A 24,480-nucleotide genomic window follows, 5' to 3' on the forward strand; every position below is an offset into this window, starting at 1 on the left:
TAACTCGCCGAGAAAATCACTTTTGTTCCACAATGAATGTCTGGCAAAAAATAGTGAATTTCAATGCAAGCCGTTCTGAAACCAAGCGGCAAATTACTCAAAATGCTTAACTCGCCGAGAAAATCACTTTTGTTCCACAATGAATGTCTAGCAAAAAATAGGAAACTTCAATGCAAGTCGTTCTGAAACCAATCGGCAAATTACTCAAAATGCTTAACTCGCCGAGAAAATCACTTTTGTTCCACAATGAATGTCTGGCAAAAAATAGTAAATTCCAATGCAAGCCGTTCTTAAACCAATCGATAAATTACTCAAAATGCTTAACTCGCCGAGAAAATCACTATTGTTCCACAATGAATGTCTGGCAAAATATAGTTAATTTCAATGCAAGACGTTCTGAAACCAATCGGAAAATTACTCAAAATGCTTAACTCGCCGAGAAAATCAGTTTCTTTTCACAATGAATGTCTGGCAAAAAAGGGTAAATTTCAATGCAAGCCGTTCTGAAACCAATGATAAATTACTCAAAATGCTTAACTCGCCTAGAAAATCACTTTTGTTCCACAATGAATGTCTGGCAAAAAATAGTAAATTTCATTGCAAGACGTTCTGAAACCAATCGGCAAATTACTCAAATTGCTTAACTCGCAGAGAAAATCAGTTTCTTACCACAATGAATGGTTGGCAAAAAATAGTTAATTTCAATGCAAGCCGTTCTGAAACAAATCGGCAAATTACTCAAAATGCTTAACTCGCCGAGAAAATCACTTTTGTTCCACAATGAATGGCCGGCAAAAAATAGTTAATTTCGATGCAAGCCGTTCTGAAACCAATCCGCAAATTACTCAAAATGCTTAACTCGCCGAGAAAATCACTTTTGTTCCACAATGAATTTCTGGCAAAAAATAGTGAATTTCAATGCAAGCCGTTCTGAAACCAAGCGGCAAATTACTCAAAATGCTTAACTCGCCGATAAAATCACTTTTGTTCCACAATGAATGGCTGGCAAAAAATAGTTAATTTCGATGCAAGCCGTTCTGAAACCAATCGGCAAATTACTCAAAATGCTTAACTCGCCGAGAAAATCACTTTTGTTCCACAATGAATGCCTGGCAAAAAATAGTTAATTGTGATGCAAGCCGTTCTGAAACCAATCGGCAAATTATTCAAAATGCTTAACTTGCCGGGAAAATCATTTTTCCGCCCCACAATGAATGTCTGGCAAAAAAGGGTAAATTTCAATGCAAGCCGTTCTGAAACCAATCGGCAAATTACTCAAAATGCTTAACTCGCCTAGAAAATCACTTTTGTTCCACAATGAATGTCTGGCAAAAAATAGTAAATTTCAATGCAAGACGTTCTGAAACCAATCGGCAAATTACTCAAAATGCTTAACTCGCCGAGAAAATCAGTTTCTTACCACAATGAATGGTTGGCAAAAAATAGTTAATTTCAATGCAAGACGTTCTGAAACCAATCGGCAAATTACTCAAAATGCTTAACTCGCCGAGAAAATCACTTTTGTTCCACAATGAATGCCTGGCAAAAAATAGTTAATTGTGATGCAAGCCGTTCTGAAACCAATCGGCAAATTACTCAAAATGCTTAACTCGCCGAGAAAATCACTTTTGTTCCACAATGAATGTCTGGCAAAAAATAGTGAATTTCGTGCAAGCCGTTCTGAAACCAAGCGCTAAATTACTCAAAATGCTTAACTCGCCGAGAAAATCACTTTTGTTCCACAATGAATGTCTCGCAAAAAATAGGAAACTTCAATGCAAGACGTTCTGAAACCAATCGGCAAATTACTCAAAATGCTTAACTCGCCGAGAAAATCACTTTTGTTCCACAATGAATGTCTGGCAATAAATAGTAAATTCCAATGCAAGCCGTTCTTAAACCAATCGGCAAATTACTCAAAATGCTTAACTCGCCGAGAAAATCACTTTTGTTCCACAATGAATGCCTGGCAAAAAATAGTTAATTGTGATGCAAGCCGTTCTGAAACCAATCGGCAAATTACTCAAAATGCTTAACTTGCCACGAAAATCACTTTTCCCCCCACAATGAATGTCTGGCAAAAAATAGTGAATTTCAATGCAAGTCGTTCTGCAACCAATCGGCAAATTACTCAAAATGCTTAACTCGCCGAGAAAATCACTTTTGTTCCAGAATGAATGTCTGGCACAAAATAGTAAACTTCAATGCAAGACGTTCTGAAACCAATCGGCAAATTACTCAAAATGCTTAACTCGCCGAGAAAATCAGTTTTTTGCCATAATGAATGGTTGGCAAAAAATAGTTAATTTCAATGCAAGACGTTCTGAAACCAATCGGCAAATTACTCAAAATGCTTAACTCGCCGAGAAAATCACTTTTGTTCCACAATGAATGCCTGGCAAAAAATAGTTAATTGTGATGCAAGCCGTTCTGAAACCAATCGGCAAATTACTCAAAATGCTTAACTTGCCGGGAAAATCACCCCCCCCCCCCCACAATGAAGGTCTGGCAAAAAAGGGTAAATTTCAATGCAAGCCGTTCTGAAACCAATCGGCAAATTACTCAAAATGCTTAACTCGCCTAGAAAATCACTTTTGTTCCACAACGAATGTCTGGCAAAAAATAGTAAATTTCAATGCAAGACGTTCTGAAACCAATCGGCAAATTACTCAAAATGCTTAACTCGTCGAGAAAATCAGTTTCTTACCACAATGAATGGTTGGCAAAAAATAGTTAATTTCAATGCAAGACGTTCTGAAACAAATCGGCAAATTACTCAAAATGCTTTTCTCGCCGAGAAAATCACTTTTGTTCCACACTGAATGGCCGGCAAAAAATAGTTAATTTCGATGCAAGCCGTTCTGAAACCAATCCGCAAATTACTCAAAATGCTTAACTCGCCGAGAAAATCACTTTTGTTCCACAATGAATTTCTGGCAAAAAATAGTGAATTTCAATGCAAGCCGTTCTGAAACCAAGCGGCAAATTACTCAAAATGCTTAACTCGCCGATAAAATCACTTTTGTTCCACAATGAATGGCTGGCAAAAAATAGTTAATTTCGATGCAAGCCGTTCTGAAACCAATCGGCAAATTACTCAAAATGCTTAACTCGCCGAGAAAATCACTTTTGTTCCACAATGAATGCCTGGCAAAAAATAGTTAATTGTGATGCAAGCCGTTCTGAAACCAATCGGCAAATTATTCAAAATGCTTAACTTGCCGGGAAAATCATTTTTCCACCCCACAATGAATGTCTGGCAAAAAAGGGTAAATTTCAATGCAAGCCGTTCTGAAACCAATCGGCAAATTACTCAAAATGCTTAACTCGCCTAGAAAATCACTTTTGTTCCACAATGAATGTCTGGCAAAAAATAGTAAATTTCAATGCAAGCCGTTCTGAAACCAATCGGCAAATTACTCAAAATGCTTAACTCGCCGAGAAAATCACTTTTGTTCCACAATGAATGCCTGGCAAAAAATAGTTAATTGTGATGCAAGCCGTTCTGAAACGAATCGGCAAATTATTCAAAATGCTTAACTTGCCGGGAAAATCATTTTTCCGCCCCACAATGAATGTCTGGCAAAAAAGGGTAAATTTCAATGCAAGCCGTTCTGAAACCAATCGGCAAATTACTCAAAATGCTTAACTCGCCTAGAAAATCACTTTTGTTCCACAATGAATGTCTGGCAAAAAATAGTAAATTTCAATGCAAGACGTTCTGAAACCAATCGGCAAATTACTCAAAATGCTTAACTCGCCGAGAAAATCAGTTTCTTACCACAATGAATGGTTGGCAAAAAATAGTTAATTTCAATGCAAGACGTTCTGAAACCAATCGGCAAATTACTCAAAATGCTTAACTCGCCGAGAAAATCACTTTTGTTCCACAATGAATGCCTGGCAAAAAATAGTTAATTGTGATGCAAGCCGTTCTGAAACCAATCGGCAAATTACTCAAAATGCTTAACTCGCCGAGAAAATCACTTTTGTTCCACAATGAATGTCTGGCAAAAAATAGTGAATTTCGTGCAAGCCGTTCTGAAACCAAGCGGTAAATTACTCAAAATGCTTAACTCGCCGAGAAAATCACTTTTGTTCCACAATGAATGTCTCGCAAAAAATAGGAAACTTCAATGCAAGACGTTCTGAAACCAATCGGCAAATTACTCAAAATGCTTAACTCGCCGAGAAAATCACTTTTGTTCCACAATGAATGTCTGGCAATAAATAGTAAATTCCAATGCAAGCCGTTCTTAAACCAATCGGCAAATTACTCAAAATGCTTAACTCGCCGAGAAAATCACTTTTGTTCCACAATGAATGCCTGGCAAAAAATAGTTAATTGTGATGCAAGCCGTTCTGAAACCAATCGGCAAATTACTCAAAATGCTTAACTTGCCACGAAAATCACTTTTCCCCCCACAATGAATGTCTGGCAAAAAATAGTGAATTTCAATGCAAGTCGTTCTGCAACCAATCGGCAAATTACTCAAAATGCTTAACTCGCCGAGAAAATCACTTTTGTTCCAGAATGAATGTCTGGCACAAAATAGTAAACTTCAATGCAAGACGTTCTGAAACCAATCGGCAAATTACTCAAAATGCTTAACTCGCCGAGAAAATCAGTTTTTTACCATAATGAATGGTTGGCAAAAAATAGTTAATTTCAATGCAAGACGTTCTGAAACCAATCGGCAAATTACTCAAAATGCTTAACTCGCCGAGAAAATCACTTTTGTTCCACAATGAATGCCTGGCAAAAAATAGTTAATTGTGATGCAAGCCGTTCTGAAACCAATCGGCAAATTACTCAAAATGCTTAACTTGCCGGGAAAATCACCCCCCCCCCCCCCCACAATGAAGGTCTGGCAAAAAAGGGTAAATTTCAATGCAAGCCGTTCTGAAACCAATCGGCAAATTACTCAAAATGCTTAACTCGCCTAGAAAATCACTTTTGTTCCACAACGAATGTCTGGCAAAAAATAGTAAATTTCAATGCAAGACGTTCTGAAACCAATCGGCAAATTACTCAAAATGCTTAACTCGTCGAGAAAATCAGTTTCTTACCACAATGAATGGTTGGCAAAAAATAGTTAATTTCAATGCAAGACGTTCTGAAACAAATCGGCAAATTACTCAAAATGCTTTTCTCGCCGAGAAAATCACTTTTGTTCCACACTGAATGGCCGGCAAAAAATAGTTAATTTCGATGCAAGCCGTTCTGAAACCAATCCGCAAATTACTCAAAATGCTTAACTCGCCGAGAAAATCACTTTTGTTCCACAATGAATTTCTGGAAAAAAATAGTGAATTTCAATGCAAGCCGTTCTGAAACCAAGCGGCAAATTACTCAAAATGCTTAACTCGCCGATAAAATCACTTTTGTTCCACAATGAATGGCTGGCAAAAAATAGTTAATTTCGATGCAAGCCGTTCTGAAACCAATCGGCAAATTACTCAAAATGCTTAACTCGCCGAGAAAATCACTTTTGTTCCACAATGAATGCCTGGCAAAAAATAGTTAATTGTGATGCAAGCCGTTCTGAAACCAATCGGCAAATTATTCAAAATGCTTAACTTGCCGGGAAAATCATTTTTCCACCCCACAATGAATGTCTGGCAAAAAAGGGTAAATTTCAATGCAAGCCGTTCTGAAACCAATCGGCAAATTACTCAAAATGCTTAACTCGCCTAGAAAATCACTTTTGTTCCACAATGAATGTCTGGCAAAAAATAGTAAATTTCAATGCAAGACGTTCTGAAACCAATCGGCAAATTACTCAAAATGCTTAACTCGCCGAGGAAATCAGTTTCTTACCACAATGAATGGTTGGCAAAAAATAGTTAATTTCAATGCAAGACGTTCTGAAACCAATCGGCAAATTACTCAAAATGCTTAACTCGCCGAGAAAATCACTTTTGTTCCACAATGAATGTCTGGCAAAAATTAGTAAATTCCAATGCAAGCCGTTCTTAAAGCAATCGGCAAATTACTCAAAATGCTTAACTCGCCGAGAAAATCACTTTTGTTCCACAATGAATGCCTGGCAAAAAATAGTTAATTGTGATGCAAGCCGTTCTGAAACCAATCGGCAAATTACTCAAAATGCTTAACTTGCCACGAAAATCACTTTTCCCCCCACAATGAATGTCTGGCAAAAAATAGTGAATTTCAATGCAAGTCGTTCTGCAACCAATCGGCAAATTACTCAAAATGCTTAACTCGCCGAGAAAATCACTTTTGTTCCACAACGAATGTCTGGCAAAAAATAGTAAATTTCAATGCAAGACGTTCTGAAACCAATCGGCAAATTACTCAAAATGCTTAACTCGTCGAGAAAATCAGTTTCTTACCACAATGAATGGTTGGCAAAAAATAGTTAATTTCAATGCAAGACGTTCTGAAACAAATCGGCAAATTACTCAAAATGCTTAACTTGCCACGAAAATCACTTTTCCCCCCACAATGAATGTCTGGCAAAAAATAGTGAATGTCAATGCAAGACGTTCTGAAACCAATCGGCAAATTACTCAAAATGCTTAACTCGCCGAGAAAATCACTTTTGTTCCACAATGAATGCCTGGCAAAAAATAGTTAATTTCAATGCAAGCCGTTCTGAAACCAATCGGCAAATTACTCAAAATGCTTAACCTGCCGGGAAAATCACCCCCCCCCCCCCCCCCACAATGAAGGTCTGGCCAAAAAGGGTAAATTTCAATGCAAGCCGTTCTGAAACCAATCGGCAAATTACTCAAAATGCTTAACTCGCCTAGAAAATCACTTTTGTTCCACAACGAATGTCTGGCAAAAAATAGTAAATTTCAATGCAAGACGTTCTGAAACCAATCGGCAAATTACTCAAAATGCTTAACTCGTCGAGAAAATCAGTTTCTTACCACAATGAATGGTTGGCAAAAAATAGTTAATTTCAATGCAAGACGTTCTGAAACAAATCGGCAAATTACTCAAAATGCTTTTCTCGCCGAGAAAATCACTTTTGTTCCACAATGAATGGCCGGCAAAAAATAGTTAATTTCGATGCAAGCCGTTCTGAAACCAATCCGCAAATTACTCAAAATGCTTAACTCGACGAGAAAATCACTTTTGTTCCACAATGAATTTCTGGCAAAAAATAGTGAATTTCAATGCAAGCCGTTCTGAAACCAAGCGGCAAATTACTCAAAATGCTTAACTCGCCGATAAAATCACTTTTGTTCCACAATGAATGGCTGGCAAAAAATAGTTAATTTCGATGCAAGCCGTTCTGAAACCAATCGGCAAATTACTCAAAATGCTTAACTCGCCGAGAAAATCACTTTTGTTCCACAATGAATGCCTGGCAAAAAATAGTTAATTGTGATGCAAGCCGTTCTGAAACCAATCGGCAAATTATTCAAAATGCTTAACTTGCCGGGAAAATCATTTTTCCGCCCCACAATGAATGTCTGGCAAAAAAGGGTAAATTTCAATGCAAGCCGTTCTGAAACCAATCGGCAAATTACTCAAAATGCTTAACTCGCCTAGAAAATCACTTTTGTTCCACAATGAATGTCTGGCAAAAAATAGTAAATTTCAATGCAAGACGTTCTGAAACCAATCGGCAAATTACTCAAAATGCTTAACTCGCCGAGAAAATCAGTTTCTTACCACAATGAATGGTTGGCAAAAAATAGTTAATTTCAATGCAAGACGTTCTGAAACCAATCGGCAAATTACTCAAAATACTTAACTCGCCGAGAAAATCACTTTTGTTCCACAATGAATGCCTGGCAAAAAATAGTTAATTGTGATGCAAGCCGTTCTGAAACCAATCGGCAAATTATTCAAAATGCTTAACTTGCCGGGAAAATCATTTTTCCACCCCACAATGAATGTCTGGCAAAAAAGGGTAAATTTCAATGCAAGCCGTTCTGAAACCAATCGGCAAATTACTCAAAATGCTTAACTCGCCTAGAAAATCACTTTTGTTCCACAATGAATGTCTGGCAAAAAATAGTAAATTTCAATGCAAGCCGTTCTGAAACCAATCGGCAAATTACTCAAAATGCTTAACTCGCCGAGAAAATCACTTTTGTTCCACAATGAATGCCTGGCAAAAAATAGTTAATTGTGATGCAAGCCGTTCTGAAACCAATCGGCAAATTATTCAAAATGCTTAACTTGCCGGGAAAATCATTTTTCCGCCCCACAATGAATGTCTGGCAAAAAAGGGTAAATTTCAATGCAAGCCGTTCTGAAACCAATCGGCAAATTACTCAAAATGCTTAACTCGCCTAGAAAATCACTTTTGTTCCACAATGAATGTCTGGCAAAAAATAGTAAATTTCAATGCAAGACGTTCTGAAACCAATCGGCAAATTACTCAAAATGCTTAACTCGCCGAGAAAATCAGTTTCTTACCACAATGAATGGTTGGCAAAAAATAGTTAATTTCAATGCAAGACGTTCTGAAACCAATCGGCAAATTACTCAAAATGCTTAACTCGCCGAGAAAATCACTTTTGTTCCACAATGAATGCCTGGCAAAAAATAGTTAATTGTGATGCAAGCCGTTCTGAAACCAATCGGCAAATTACTCAAAATGCTTAACTCGCCGAGAAAATCACTTTTGTTCCACAATGAATGTCTGGCAAAAAATAGTGAATTTCGTGCAAGCCGTTCTGAAACCAAGCGGTAAATTACTCAAAATGCTTAACTCGCCGAGAAAATCACTTTTGTTCCACAATGAATGTCTCGCAAAAAATAGGAAACTTCAATGCAAGACGTTCTGAAACCAATCGGCAAATTACTCAAAATGCTTAACTCGCCGAGAAAATCACTTTTGTTCCACAATGAATGTCTGGCAATAAATAGTAAATTCCAATGCAAGCCGTTCTTAAACCAATCGGCAAATTACTCAAAATGCTTAACTCGCCGAGAAAATCACTTTTGTTCCACAATGAATGCCTGGCAAAAAATAGTTAATTGTGATGCAAGCCGTTCTGAAACCAATCGGCAAATTACTCAAAATGCTTAACTTGCCACGAAAATCACTTTTCCCCCCACAATGAATGTCTGGCAAAAAATAGTGAATTTCAATGCAAGTCGTTCTGCAACCAATCGGCAAATTACTCAAAATGCTTAACTCGCCGAGAAAATCACTTTTGTTCCAGAATGAATGTCTGGCACAAAATAGTAAACTTCAATGCAAGACGTTCTGAAACCAATCGGCAAATTACTCAAAATGCTTAACTCGCCGAGAAAATCAGTTTTTTACCATAATGAATGGTTGGCAAAAAATAGTTAATTTCAATGCAAGACGTTCTGAAACCAATCGGCAAATTACTCAAAATGCTTAACTCGCCGAGAAAATCACTTTTGTTCCACAATGAATGCCTGGCAAAAAATAGTTAATTGTGATGCAAGCCGTTCTGAAACCAATCGGCAAATTACTCAAAATGCTTAACTTGCCGGGAAAATCACCCCCCCCCCCCCCCCACAATGAAGGTCTGGCAAAAAAGGGTAAATTTCAATGCAAGCCGTTCTGAAACCAATCGGCAAATTACTCAAAATGCTTAACTCGCCTAGAAAATCACTTTTGTTCCACAACGAATGTCTGGCAAAAAATAGTAAATTTCAATGCAAGACGTTCTGAAACCAATCGGCAAATTACTCAAAATGCTTAACTCGTCGAGAAAATCAGTTTCTTACCACAATGAATGGTTGGCAAAAAATAGTTAATTTCAATGCAAGACGTTCTGAAACAAATCGGCAAATTACTCAAAATGCTTTTCTCGCCGAGAAAATCACTTTTGTTCCACACTGAATGGCCGGCAAAAAGTAGTTAATTTCGATGCAAGCCGTTCTGAAACCAATCCGCAAATTACTCAAAATGCTTAACTCGCCGAGAAAATCACTTTTGTTCCACAATGAATTTCTGGCAAAAAATAGTGAATTCCAATGCAAGCCGTTCTGAAACCAATCGGCAAATTACTCAAAATGCTTAACTTGCCACGAAAATCACTTTTCCCCCCACAATGAATGTCTGGCAAAAAATAGTGAATTTCAATGCAAGTCGTTCTGCAACCAATCGGCAAATTACTCAAAATGCTTAACTCGCCGAGAAAATCACTTTTGTTCCACAACGAATGTCTGGCAAAAAATAGTAAATTTCAATGCAAGATGTTCTGAAACCAATCGGCAAATTACTCAAAATGCTTAACTCGTCGAGAAAATCAGTTTCTTACCACAATGAATGGTTGGCAAAAAATAGTTAATTTCAATGCAAGACGTTCTGAAACAAATCGGCAAATTACTCAAAATGCTTTTCTCGCCGAGAAAATCACTTTTGTTCCACACTGAATGGCCGGCAAAAAATAGTTAATTTCGATGCAAGCCGTTCTGAAACCAATCCGCAAATTACTCAAAATGCTTAACTCGCCGAGAAAATCACTTTTGTTCCACAATGAATTTCTGGCAAAAAATAGTGAATTCCAATGCAAGCCGTTCTTAAAGCAATCGGCAAATTACTCAAAATGCTTAACTCGCCGAGAAAATCACTTTTCCCCCCACAATGAATGTCTGGCAAAAAATAGTGAATTTCAATGCAAGTCGTTCTGCAACCAATCGGCAAATTACTCAAAATGCTTAACTCGCCGAGAAAATCACTTTTGTTCCACAACGAATGTCTGGCAAAAAATAGTAAATTTCAATGCAAGACGTTCTGAAACCAATCGGCAAATTACTCAAAATGCTTAACTCGTCGAGAAAATCAGTTTCTTACCACAATGAATGGTTGGCAAAAAATAGTTAATTTCAATGCAAGACGTTCTGAAACAAATCGGCAAATTACTCAAAATGCTTAACTTGCCACGAAAATCACTTTTCCCCCCACAATGAATGTCTGGCAAAAAATAGTGAATGTCAATGCAAGACGTTCTGAAACCAATCGGCAAATTACTCAAAATGCTTAACTCGCCGAGAAAATCACTTTTGTTCCACAATGAATGCCTGGCAAAAAATAGTTAATTTCAATGCAAGCCGTTCTGAAACCAATCGGCAAATTACTCAAAATGCTTAACCTGCCGGGAAAATCACCCCCCCCCCCCCCCACAATGAAGGTCTGGCAAAAAAGGGTAAATTTCAATGCAAGCCGTTCTGAAACCAATCGGCAAATTACTCAAAATGCTTAACTCGCCTAGAAAATCACTTTTGTTCCACAACGAATGTCTGGCAAAAAATAGTAAATTTCAATGCAAGACGTTCTGAAACCAATCGGCAAATTACTCAAAATGCTTAACTCGTCGAGAAAATCAGTTTCTTACCACAATGAATGGTTGGCAAAAAATAGTTAATTTCAATGCAAGACGTTCTGAAACAAATCGGCAAATTACTCAAAATGCTTTTCTCGCCGAGAAAATCACTTTTGTTCCACAATGAATGGCCGGCAAAAAATAGTTAATTTCGATGCAAGCCGTTCTGAAACCAATCCGCAAATTACTCAAAATGCTTAACTCGGCGAGAAAATCACTTTTGTTCCACAATGAATTTCTGGCAAAAAATAGTGAATTTCAATGCAAGCCGTTCTGAAACCAAGCGGCAAATTACTCAAAATGCTTAACTCGCCGATAAAATCACTTTTGTTCCACAATGAATGGCTGGCAAAAAATAGTTAATTTCGATGCAAGCCGTTCTGAAACCAATCGGCAAATTACTCAAAATGCTTAACTCGCCGAGAAAATCACTTTTGTTCCACAATGAATGCCTGGCAAAAAATAGTTAATTGTGATGCAAGCCGTTCTGAAACCAATCGGCAAATTATTCAAAATGCTTAACTTGCCGGGAAAATCATTTTTCCGCCCCACAATGAATGTCTGGCAAAAAAGGGTAAATTTCAATGCAAGCCGTTCTGAAACCAATCGGCAAATTACTCAAAATGCTTAACTCGCCTAGAAAATCACTTTTGTTCCACAATGAATGTCTGGCAAAAAATAGTAAATTTCAATGCAAGACGTTCTGAAACCAATCGGCAAATTACTCAAAATGCTTAACTCGCCGAGAAAATCAGTTTCTTACCACAATGAATGGTTGGCAAAAAATAGTTAATTTCAATGCAAGACGTTCTGAAACCAATCGGCAAATTACTCAAAATACTTAACTCGCCGAGAAAATCACTTTTGTTCCACAATGAATGCCTGGCAAAAAATAGTTAATTGTGATGCAAGCCGTTCTGAAACCAATCGGCAAATTATTCAAAATGCTTAACTTGCCGGGAAAATCATTTTTCCACCCCACAATGAATGTCTGGCAAAAAAGGGTAAATTTCAATGCAAGCCGTTCTGAAACCAATCGGCAAATTACTCAAAATGCTTAACTCGCCAAGAAAATCACTTTTGTTCCACAATGAATGTCTGGCAAAAAATAGTAAATTTCAATGCAAGCCGTTCTGAAACCAATCGGCAAATTACTCAAAATGCTTAACTCGCCGAGAAAATCACTTTTGTTCCACAATGAATGCCTGGCAAAAAATAGTTAATTGTGATGCAAGCCGTTCTGAAACCAATCGGCAAATTATTCAAAATGCTTAACTTGCCGGGAAAATCATTTTTCCGCCCCACAATGAATGTCTGGCAAAAAAGGGTAAATTTCAATGCAAGCCGTTCTGAAACCAATCGGCAAATTACTCAAAATGCTTAACTCGCCTAGAAAATCACTTTTGTTCCACAATGAATGTCTGGCAAAAAATAGTAAATTTCAATGCAAGACGTTCTGAAACCAATCGGCAAATTACTCAAAATGCTTAACTCGCCGAGAAAATCAGTTTCTTACCACAATGAATGGTTGGCAAAAAATAGTTAATTTCAATGCAAGACGTTCTGAAACCAATCGGCAAATTACTCAAAATGCTTAACTCGCCGAGAAAATCACTTTTGTTCCACAATGAATGCCTGGCAAAAAATAGTTAATTGTGATGCAAGCCGTTCTGAAACCAATCGGCAAATTACTCAAAATGCTTAACTCGCCGAGAAAATCACTTTTGTTCCACAATGAATGTCTGGCAAAAAATAGTGAATTTCGTGCAAGCCGTTCTGAAACCAAGCGGTAAATTACTCAAAATGCTTAACTCGCCGAGAAAATCACTTTTGTTCCACAATGAATGTCTCGCAAAAAATAGGAAACTTCAATGCAAGACGTTCTGAAACCAATCGGCAAATTACTCAAAATGCTTAACTCGCCGAGAAAATCACTTTTGTTCCACAATGAATGTCTGGCAATAAATAGTAAATTCCAATGCAAGCCGTTCTTAAACCAATCGGCAAATTACTCAAAATGCTTAACTCGCCGAGAAAATCACTTTTGTTCCACAATGAATGCCTGGCAAAAAATAGTTAATTGTGATGCAAGCCGTTCTGAAACCAATCGGCAAATTACTCAAAATGCTTAACTTGCCACGAAAATCACTTTTCCCCCCACAATGAATGTCTGGCAAAAAATAGTGAATTTCAATGCAAGTCGTTCTGCAACCAATCGGCAAATTACTCAAAATGCTTAACTCGCCGAGAAAATCACTTTTGTTCCAGAATGAATGTCTGGCACAAAATAGTAAACTTCAATGCAAGACGTTCTGAAACCAATCGGCAAATTACTCAAAATGCTTAACTCGCCGAGAAAATCAGTTATTTACCATAATGAATGGTTGGCAAAAAATAGTTAATTTCAATGCAAGACGTTCTGAAACCAATCGGCAAATTACTCAAAATGCTTAACTCGCCGAGAAAATCACTTTTGTTCCACAATGAATGCCTGGCAAAAAATAGTTAATTGTGATGCAAGCCGTTCTGAAACCAATCGGCAAATTACTCAAAATGCTTAACTTGCCGGGAAAATCACCCCCCCCCCCCCACAATGAAGGTCTGGCAAAAAAGGGTAAATTTCAATGCAAGCCGTTCTGAAACCAATCGGCAAATTACTCAAAATGCTTAACTCGCCTAGAAAATCACTTTTGTTCCACAACGAATGTCTGGCAAAAAATAGTAAATTTCAATGCAAGACGTTCTGAAACCAATCGGCAAATTACTCAAAATGCTTAACTCGTCGAGAAAATCAGTTTCTTACCACAATGAATGGTTGGCAAAAAATAGTTAATTTCAATGCAAGACGTTCTGAAACAAATCGGCAAATTACTCAAAATGCTTTTCTCGCCGAGAAAATCACTTTTGTTCCACACTGAATGGCCGGCAAAAAATAGTTAATTTCGATGCAAGCCGTTCTGAAACCAATCCGCAAATTACTCAAAATGCTTAACTCGCCGAGAAAATCACTTTTGTTCCACAATGAATTTCTGGCAAAAAATAGTGAATTTCAATGCAAGCCGTTCTGAAACCAAGCGGCAAATTACTCAAAATGCTTAACTCGCCGATAAAATCACTTTTGTTCCACAATGAATGGCTGGCAAAAAATAGTTAATTTCGATGCAAGCCGTTCTGAAACCAATCGGCAAATTACTCAAAATGCTTAACTCGCCGAGAAAATCACTTTTGTTCCACAATGAATGCCTGGCAAAAAATAGTTAATTGTGATGCAAGCCGTTCTGAAACCAATCGGCAAATTAATCAAAATGCTTAACTTGCCGGGAAAATCATTTTTCCACCCCACAATGAATGTCTGGCAAAAAAGGGTAAATTTCAATGCAAGCCGTTCTGAAACCAATCGGCAAATTACTCAAAATGCTTAACTCGCCTAGAAAATCACTTTTGTTCCACAATGAATGTCTGGCAAAAAATAGTAAATTTCAATGCAAGACGTTCTGAAACCAATCGGCAAATTACTCAAAATGCTTAACTCGCCGAGAAAATCAGTTTCTTACCACAATGAATGGTTGGCAAAAAATAGTTAATTTCAATGCAAGACGTTCTGAAACCAATCGGCAAATTACTCAAAATGCTTAACTCGCCGAGAAAATCACTTTTGTTCCACAATGAATGTCTGGCAAAAAATAGTAAATTCCAATGCAAGCCGTTCTTAAAGCAATCGGCAAATTACTCAAAATGCTTAACTCGCCGAGAAAATCACTTTTGTTCCACAATGAATGCCTGGCAAAAAATAGTTAATTGTGATGCAAGCCGTTCTGAAACCAATCGGCAAATTACTCAAAATGCTTAACTTGCCACGAAAATCACTTTTCCCCCCACAATGAATGTCTGGCAAAAAATAGTGAATTTCAATGCAAGTCGTTCTGCAACCAATCGGCAAATTACTCAAAATGCTTAACTCGCCGAGAAAATCACTTTTGTTCCACAACGAATGTCTGGCAAAAAATAGTAAATTTCAATGCAAGACGTTCTGAAACCAATCGGCAAATTACTCAAAATGCTTAACTCGTCGAGAAAATCAGTTTCTTACCACAATGAATGGTTGGCAAAAAGTAGTTAATTTCAATGCAAGACGTTCTGAAACAAATCGGCAAATTACTCAAAATGCTTAACTTGCCACGAAAATCACTTTTCCCCCCACAATGAATGTCTGGCAAAAAATAGTGAATGTCAATGCAAGACGTTCTGAAACCAATCGGCAAATTACTCAAAATGCTTAACTCGCCGAGAAAATCACTTTTGTTCCACAATGAATGCCTGGCAAAAAATAGTTAATTTCAATGCAAGCCGTTCTGAAACCAATCGGCAAATTACTCAAAATGCTTAACCTGCCGGGAAAATCACCCCCCCCCCCCCACAATGAAGGTCTGGCAAAAAAGGGTAAATTTCAATGCAAGCCGTTCTGAAACCAATCGGCAAATTACTCAAAATGCTTAACTCGCCTAGAAAATCACTTTTGTTCCACAACGAATGTCTGGCAAAAAATAGTAAATTTCAATGCAAGACGTTCTGAAACCAATCGGCAAATTACTCAAAATGCTTAACTCGTCGAGAAAATCAGTTTCTTACCACAATGAATGGTTGGCAAAAAATAGTTAATTTCAATGCAAGACGTTCTGAAACAAATCGGCAAATTACTCAAAATGCTTTTCTCGCCGAGAAAATCACTTTTGTTCCACAATGAATGGCCGGCAAAAAATAGTTAATTTCGATGCAAGCCGTTCTGAAACCAATCCGCAAATTACTCAAAATGCTTAACTCGACGAGAAAATCACTTTTGTTCCACAATGAATTTCTGGCAAAAAATAGTGAATTTCAATGCAAGCCGTTCTGAAACCAAGCGGCAAATTACTCAAAATGCTTAACTCGCCGATAAAATCACTTTTGTTCCACAATGAATGGCTGGCAAAAAATAGTTAATTTCGATGCAAGCCGTTCTGAAACCAATCGGCAAATTACTCAAAATGCTTAACTCGCCGAGAAAATCACTTTTGTTCCACAATGAATGCCTGGCAAAAAATAGTTAATTGTGATGCAAGCCGTTCTGAAACCAATCGGCAAATTATTCAAAATGCTTAACTTGCCGGGAAAATCATTTTTCCGCCCCACAATGAATGTCTGGCAAAAAAGGGTAAATTTCAATGCAAGCCGTTCTGAAACCAATCGGCAAATTACTCAAAATGCTTAACTCGCCTAGAAAATCACTTTTGTTCCACAATGAATGTCTGGCAAAAAATAGTAAATTTCAATGCAAGACGTTCTGAAACCAATCGGCAAATTACTCAAAATGCTTAACTCGCCGAGAAAATCAGTTTCTTACCACAATGAATGGTTGGCAAAAAATAGTTAATTTCAATGCAAGACGTTCTGAAACCAATCGGCAAATTACTCAAAATACTTAACTCGCCGAGAAAATCACTTTTGTTCCACAATGAATGCCTGGCAAAAAATAGTTAATTGTGATGCAAGCCGTTCTGAAACCAATCGGCAAATTATTCAAAATGCTTAACTTGCCGGGAAAATCATTTTTCCACCCCACAATGAATGTCTGGCAAAAAAGGGTAAATTTCAATGCAAGCCGTTCTGAAACCAATCGGCAAATTACTCAAAATGCTTAACTCGCCTAGAAAATCACTTTTGTTCCACAATGAATGTCTGGCAAAAAATAGTAAATTTCAATGCAAGCCGTTCTGAAACCAATCGGCAAATTACTCAAAATGCTTAACTCGCCGAGAAAATCACTTTTGTTCCACAATGAATGCCTGGCAAAAAATAGTTAATTGTGATGCAAGCCGTTCTGAAACCAATCGGCAAATTATTCAAAATGCTTAACTTGCCGGCAAAATCATTTTTCCGCCCCACAATGAATGTCTGGCAAAAAAGGGTAAATTTCAATGCAAGCCGTTCTGAAACCAATCGGCAAATTACTCAAAATGCTTAACTCGCCTAGAAAATCACTTTTGTTCCACAATGAATGTCTGGCAAAAAATAGTAAATTTCAATGCAAGACGTTCTGAAACCAATCGGCAAATTACTCAAAATGCTTAACTCGCCGAGAAAATCAGTTTCTTACCACAATGAATGGTTGGCAAAAAATAGTTAATTTCAATGCAAGACGTTCTGAAACCAATCGGCAAATTACTCAAAATGCTTAACTCGCCGAGAAAATCACTTTTGTTCCACAATGAATGCCTGGCAAAAAATAGTTAATTGTGATGCAAGCCGTTCTGAAACCAATCGGCAAATTACTCAAAATGCTTAACTCGCCGAGAAAATCACTTTTGTTCCACAATGAATGTCTGGCAAAAAATAGTGAATTTCGTGCAAGCCGTTCTGAAACCAAGCGGTAAATTACTCAAAATGCTTAACTCGCCGAGAAAATCACTTTTGTTCCACAATGAATGTCTCGCAAAAAATAGGAAACTTCAATGCAAGACGTTCTGAAACCAATCGGCAAATTACTCAAAATGCTTAACTCGCCGAGAAAATCACTTTTGTTCCACAATGAATGTCTGGCAATAAATAGTAAATTCCAATGCAAGCCGTTCTTAAACCAATCGGCAAATTACTCAAAATGCTTAACTCGCCGAGAAAATCACTTTTGTTCCACAATGAATGCCTGGCAAAAAATAGTTAATTGTGATGCAAGCCGTTCTGAAACCAATCGGCAAATTACTCAAAATGCTTAACTTGCCACGAAAATCACTTTTCCCCCCACAATGAATGTCTGGCAAAAAATAGTGAATTTCAATGCAAGTCGTTCTGCAACCAATCGGCAAATTACTCAAAATGCTTAACTCGCCGAGAAAATCACTTTTGTTCCAGAATGAATGTCTGGCACAAAATAGTAAACTTCAATGCAAGACGTTCTGAAACCAATCGGCAAATTACTCAAAATGCTTAACTCGCCGAGAAAATCAGTTTTTTACCATAATGAATGGTTGGCAAAAAATAGTTAATTTCAATGCAAGACGTTCTGAAACCAATCGGCAAATTACTCAAAATGCTTAACTCGCCGAGAAAATCACTTTTGTTCCACAATGAATGCCTGGCAAAAAATAGTTAATTGTGATGCAAGCCGTTCTGAAACCAATCGGCAAATTACTCAAAATGCTTAACTTGCCGGGAAAATCACCCCCCCCCCCCCACAATGAAGGTCTGGCAAAAAAGGGTAAATTTCAATGCAAGCCGTTCTGAAACCAATCGGCAAATTACTCAAAATGCTTAACTCGCCTAGAAAATCACTTTTGTTCCACAACGAATGTCTGGCAAAAAATAGTAAATTTCAATGCAAGACGTTCTGAAACCAATCGGCAAATTACTCAAAATGCTTAACTCGTCGAGAAAATCAGTTTCTTACCACAATGAATGGTTGGCAAAAAATAGTTAATTTCAATGCAAGACGTTCTGAAACAAATCGGCAAATTACTCAAAATGCTTTTCTCGCCGAGAAAATCACTTTTGTTCCACACTGAATGGCCGGCAAAAAATAGTTAATTTCGATGCAAGCCGTTCTGAAACCAATCCGCAAATTACTCAAAATGCTTAACTCGCCGAGAAAATCACTTTTGTTCCACAATGAATTTCTGGCAAAAAATAGTGAATTTCAATGCAAGCCGTTCTGAAACCAAGCGGCAAATTACTCAAAATGCTTAACTCGCCGATAAAATCACTTTTGTTCCACAATGAATGGCTGGCAAAAAATAGTTAATTTCGATGCAAGCCGTTCTGAAACCAATCGGCAAATTACTCAAAATGCTTAACTCGCCGAGAAAATCACTTTTGTTCCACAATGAATGCCTGGCAAAAAATAGTTAATTGTGATGCAAGCCGTTCTGAAACCAATCGGCAAATTATTCAAAATGCTTAACTTGCCGGGAAAATCATTTTTCCACCCCACAATGAATGTCTGGCAAAAAAGGGTAAATTTCAATGCAAGCCGTTCTGAAACCAATCGGCAAATTACTCAAAATGCTTAACTCGCCTAGAAAATCACTTTTGTTCCACAATGAATGTCTGGCAAAAAATAGTAAATTTCAATGCAAGACGTTCTGAAACCAATCGGCAAATTACTCAAAATGCTTAACTCGCCGAGAAAATCAGTTTCTTACCACAATGAATGGTTGGCAAAAAATAGTTAATTTCAATGCAAGACGTTCTGAAACCAATCGGCAAATTACTCAAAATGCTTAACTCGCCGAGAAAATCACTTTTGTTCCACAATGAATGTCTGGCAAAAAATAGTAAATTCCAATGCAAGCCGTTCTTAAAGCAATCGGCAAATTACTCAAAATGCTTAACTCGCCGAGAAAATCACTTTTGTTCCACAATGAATGCCTGGCAAAAAATAGTTAATTGTGATGCAAGCCGTTCTGAAACCAATCGGCAAATTACTCAAAATGCTTAACTTGCCACGAAAATCACTTTTCCCCCCACAATGAATGTCTGGCAAAAAATAGTGAATTTCAATGCAAGTCGTTCTGCAACCAATCGGCAAATTACTCAAAATGCTTAACTCGCCGAGAAAATCACTTTTGTTCCACAACGAATGTCTGGCAAAAAATAGTAAATTTCAATGCAAGACGTTCTGAAACCAATCGGCAAATTACTCAAAATGCTTAACTCGTCGAGAAAATCAGTTTCTTACCACAATGAATGGTTGGCAAAAAATAGTTAATTTCAATGCAAGACGTTCTGAAACAAATCGGCAAATTACTCAAAATGCTTAACTTGCCACGAAAATCACTTTTCCCCCCACAATGAATGTCTGGCAAAAAATAGTGAATGTCAATGCAAGACGTTCTGAAACCAATCGGCAAATTACTCAAAATGCTTAACTCGCCGAGAAAATCACTTTTGTTCCACAATGAATGCCTGGCAAAAAATAGTTAATTTCAATGCAAGCCGTTCTGAAACCAATCGGCAAATTACTCAAAATGCTTAACCTGCCGGGAAAATCACCCCCCCCCCCCCCCCCACAATGAAGGTCTGGCAAAAAAGGGTAAATTTCAATGCAAGCCGTTCTGAAACCAATCGGCAAATTACTCAAAATGCTTAACTCGCCTAGAAAATCACTTTTGTTCCACAACGAATGTCTGGCAAAAAATAGTAAATTTCAATGCAAGACGTTCTGAAACCAATCGGCAAATTACTCAAAATGCTTAACTCGTCGAGAAAATCAGTTTCTTACCACAATGAATGGTTGGCAAAAAATAGTTAATTTCAATGCAAGACGTTCTGAAACAAATCGGCAAATTACTCAAAATGCTTTTCTCGCCGAGAAAATCACTTTTGTTCCACAATGAATGGCCGGCAAAAAATAGTTAATTTCGATGCAAGCCGTTCTGAAACCAATCCGCAAATTACTCAAAATGCTTAACTCGGCGAGAAAATCACTTTTGTTCCACAATGAATTTCTGGCAAAAAATAGTGAATTTCAATGCAAGCCGTTCTGAAACCAAGCGGCAAATTACTCAAAATGCTTAACTCGCCGATAAAATCACTTTTGTTCCACAATGAATGGCTGGCAAAAAATAGTTAATTTCGATGCAAGCCGTTCTGAAACCAATCGGCAAATTACTCAAAATGCTTAACTCGCCGAGAAAATCACTTTTGTTCCACAATGAATGCCTGGCAAAAAATAGTTAATTGTGATGCAAGCCGTTCTGAAACCAATCGGCAAATTATTCAAAATGCTTAACTTGCCGGGAAAATCATTTTTCCGCCCCACAATGAATGTCTGGCAAAAAAGGGTAAATTTCAATGCAAGCCGTTCTGAAACCAATCGGCAAATTACTCAAAATGCTTAACTCGCCTAGAAAATCACTTTTGTTCCACAATGAATGTCTGGCAAAAAATAGTAAATTTCAATGCAAGACGTTCTGAAACCAATCGGCAAATTACTCAAAATGCTTAACTCGCCGAGAAAATCAGTTTCTTACCACAATGAATGGTTGGCAAAAAATAGTTAATTTCAATGCAAGACGTTCTGAAACCAATCGGCAAATTACTCAAAATACTTAACTCGCCGAGAAAATCACTTTTGTTCCACAATGAATGCCTGGCAAAAAATAGTTAATTGTGATGCAAGCCGTTCTGAAACCAATCGGCAAATTATTCAAAATGCTTAACTTGCCGGGAAAATCATTTTTCCACCCCACAATGAATGTCTGGCAAAAAAGGGTAAATTTCAATGCAAGCCGTTCTGAAACCAATCGGCAAATTACTCAAAATGCTTAACTCGCCTAGAAAATCACTTTTGTTCCACAATGAATGTCTGGCAAAAAATAGTAAATTTCAATGCAAGCCGTTCTGAAACCAATCGGCAAATTACTCAAAATGCTTAACTCGCCGAGAAAATCACTTTTGTTCCACAATGAATGCCTGGCAAAAAATAGTTAATTGTGATGCAAGCCGTTCTGAAACCAATCGGCAAATTATTCAAAATGCTTAACTTGCCGGGAAAATCATTTTTCCGCCCCACAATGAATGTCTGGCAAAAAAGGGTAAATTTCAATGCAAGCCGTTCTGAAACCAATCGGCAAATTACTCAAAATGCTTAACTCGCCTAGAAAATCACTTTTGTTCCACAATGAATGTCTGGCAAAAAATAGTAAATTTCAATGCAAGACGTTCTGAAACCAATCGGCAAATTACTCAAAATGCTTAACTCGCCGAGAAAATCAGTTTCTTACCACAATGAATGGTTGGCAAAAAATAGTTAATTTCAATGCAAGACGTTCTGAAACCAATCGGCAAATTACTCAAAATGCTTAACTCGCCGAGAAAATCACTTTTGTTCCACAATGAATGCCTGGCAAAAAATAGTTAATTGTGATGCAAGCCGTTCTGAAACCAATCGGCAAATTACTCAAAATGCTTAACTCGCCGAGAAAATCACTTTTGTTCCACAATGAATGTCTGGCAAAAAATAGTGAATTTCGTGCAAGCCGTTCTGAAACCAAGCGGTAAATTACTCAAAATGCTTAACTCGCCGAGAAAATCACTTTTGTTCCACAATGAATGTCTCGCAAAAAATAGGAAACTTCAATGCAAGACGTTCTGAAACCAATCGGCAAATTACTCAAAATGCTTAACTCGCCGAGAAAATCACTTTTGTTCCACAATGAATGTCTGGCAATAAATAGTAAATTCCAATGCAAGCCGTTCTTAAACCAATCGGCAAATTACTCAAAATGCTTAACTCGCCGAGAAAATCACTTTTGTTCCACAATGAATGCCTGGCAAAAAATAGTTAATTGTGATGCAAGCCGTTCTGAAACCAATCGGCAAATTACTCAAAATGCTTAACTTGCCACGAAAATCACTTTTCCCCCCACAATGAATGTCTGGCAAAAACTAGTGAATTTCAATGCAAGTCGTTCTGCAACCAATCGGCAAATTACTCAAAATGCTTAACTCGCCGAGAAAATCACTTTTGTTCCAGAATGAATGTCTGGCACAAAATAGTAAACTTCAATGCAAGACGTTCTGAAACCAATCGGCAAATTACTCAAAATGCTTAACTCGGCGAGAAAATCAGTTTTTTACCATAATGAATGGTTGGCAAAAAATAGTTAATTTCAATGCAAGACGTTCTGAAACCAATCGGCAAATTACTCAAAATGCTTAACTCGCCGAGAAAATCACTTTTGTTCCACAATGAATGCCTGGCAAAAAATAGTTAATTGTGATGCAAGCCGTTCTGAAACCAATCGGCAAATTACTCAAAATGCTTAACTTGCCGGGAAAATCACCCCCCCCCCCCCCACAATGAATGTCTGGCAAAAAAGGGTAAATTTCAATGCAAGCCGTTCTGAAACCAATCGGCAAATTACTCAAAATGCTTAACTCGCCGAGAAAATCAGTTTCTTACCACAATGAATGGTTGGCAAAAAATAGTTAATTGTGATGCAAGCCGTTCTGAAACCAATCGGCAAATTACTCAAAATGCTTAACTCGCCGAGAAAATCCCTTTTGTTCCACAATGAATGTCTGGCAAAAAATAGTGAATTTCGTGCAAGCCGTTCTGAAACCAAGCGGTAAATTACTCAAAATGCTTAACTCGCCGAGAAAATCACTTTTGTTCCACAATGAATGTCTCGCAAAAAATAGGAAACTTCAATGCAAGACGTTCTGAAACCAATCGGCAAATTACTCAAAATGCTTAACTCGCCGAGAAAATCACTTTTGTTCCACAATGAATGTCTGGCAATAAATAGTAAATTCCAATGCAAGCCGTTCTTAAACCAATCGGCAAATTACTCAAAATGCTTAACTCGCCGAGAAAATCACTTTTGTTCCACAATGAATGCCTGGCAAAAAATAGTTAATTGTGATGCAAGCCGTTCTGAAACCAATCGGCAAATTACTCAAAATGCTTAACTTGCCACGAAAATCACTTTTCCCCCCACAATGAATGTCTGGCAAAAAATAGTGAATTTCAATGCAAGTCGTTCTGCAACCAATCGGCAAATTACTCAAAATGCTTAACTCGCCGAGAAAATCACTTTTGTTCCAGAATGAATGTCTGGCACAAAATAGTAAACTTCAATGCAAGACGTTCTGAAACCAATCGGCAAATTACTCAAAATGCTTAACTCGCCGAGAAAATCAGTTTTTTACCATAATGAATGGTTGGCAAAAAATAGTTAATTTCAATGCAAGACGTTCTGAAACCAATCGGCAAATTACTCAAAATGCTTAACTCGCCGAGAAAATCACTTTTGTTCCACAATGAATGCCTGGCAAAAAATAGTTAATTGTGATGCAAGCCGTTCTGAAACCAATCGGCAAATTACTCAAAATGCTTAACTTGCCGGGAAAATCACCCCCCCCCCCCACAATGAAGGTCTGGCAAAAAAGGGTAAATTTCAATGCAAGCCGTTCTGAAACCAATCGGCAAATTACTCAAAATGCTTAACTCGCCTAGAAAATCACTTTTGTTCCACAACGAATGTCTGGCAAAAAATAGTAAATTTCAATGCAAGACGTTCTGAAACCAATCGGCAAATTACTCAAAATGCTTAACTCGTCGAGAAAATCAGTTTCTTACCACAATGAATGGTTGGCAAAAAATAGTTAATTTCAATGCAAGACGTTCTGAAACAAATCGGCAAATTACTC

This window comes from Scyliorhinus torazame, chromosome 16, assembly GCF_047496885.1.
Source record: "Scyliorhinus torazame isolate Kashiwa2021f chromosome 16, sScyTor2.1, whole genome shotgun sequence".
NCBI lineage: Eukaryota > Metazoa > Chordata > Chondrichthyes > Carcharhiniformes > Scyliorhinidae > Scyliorhinus > Scyliorhinus torazame.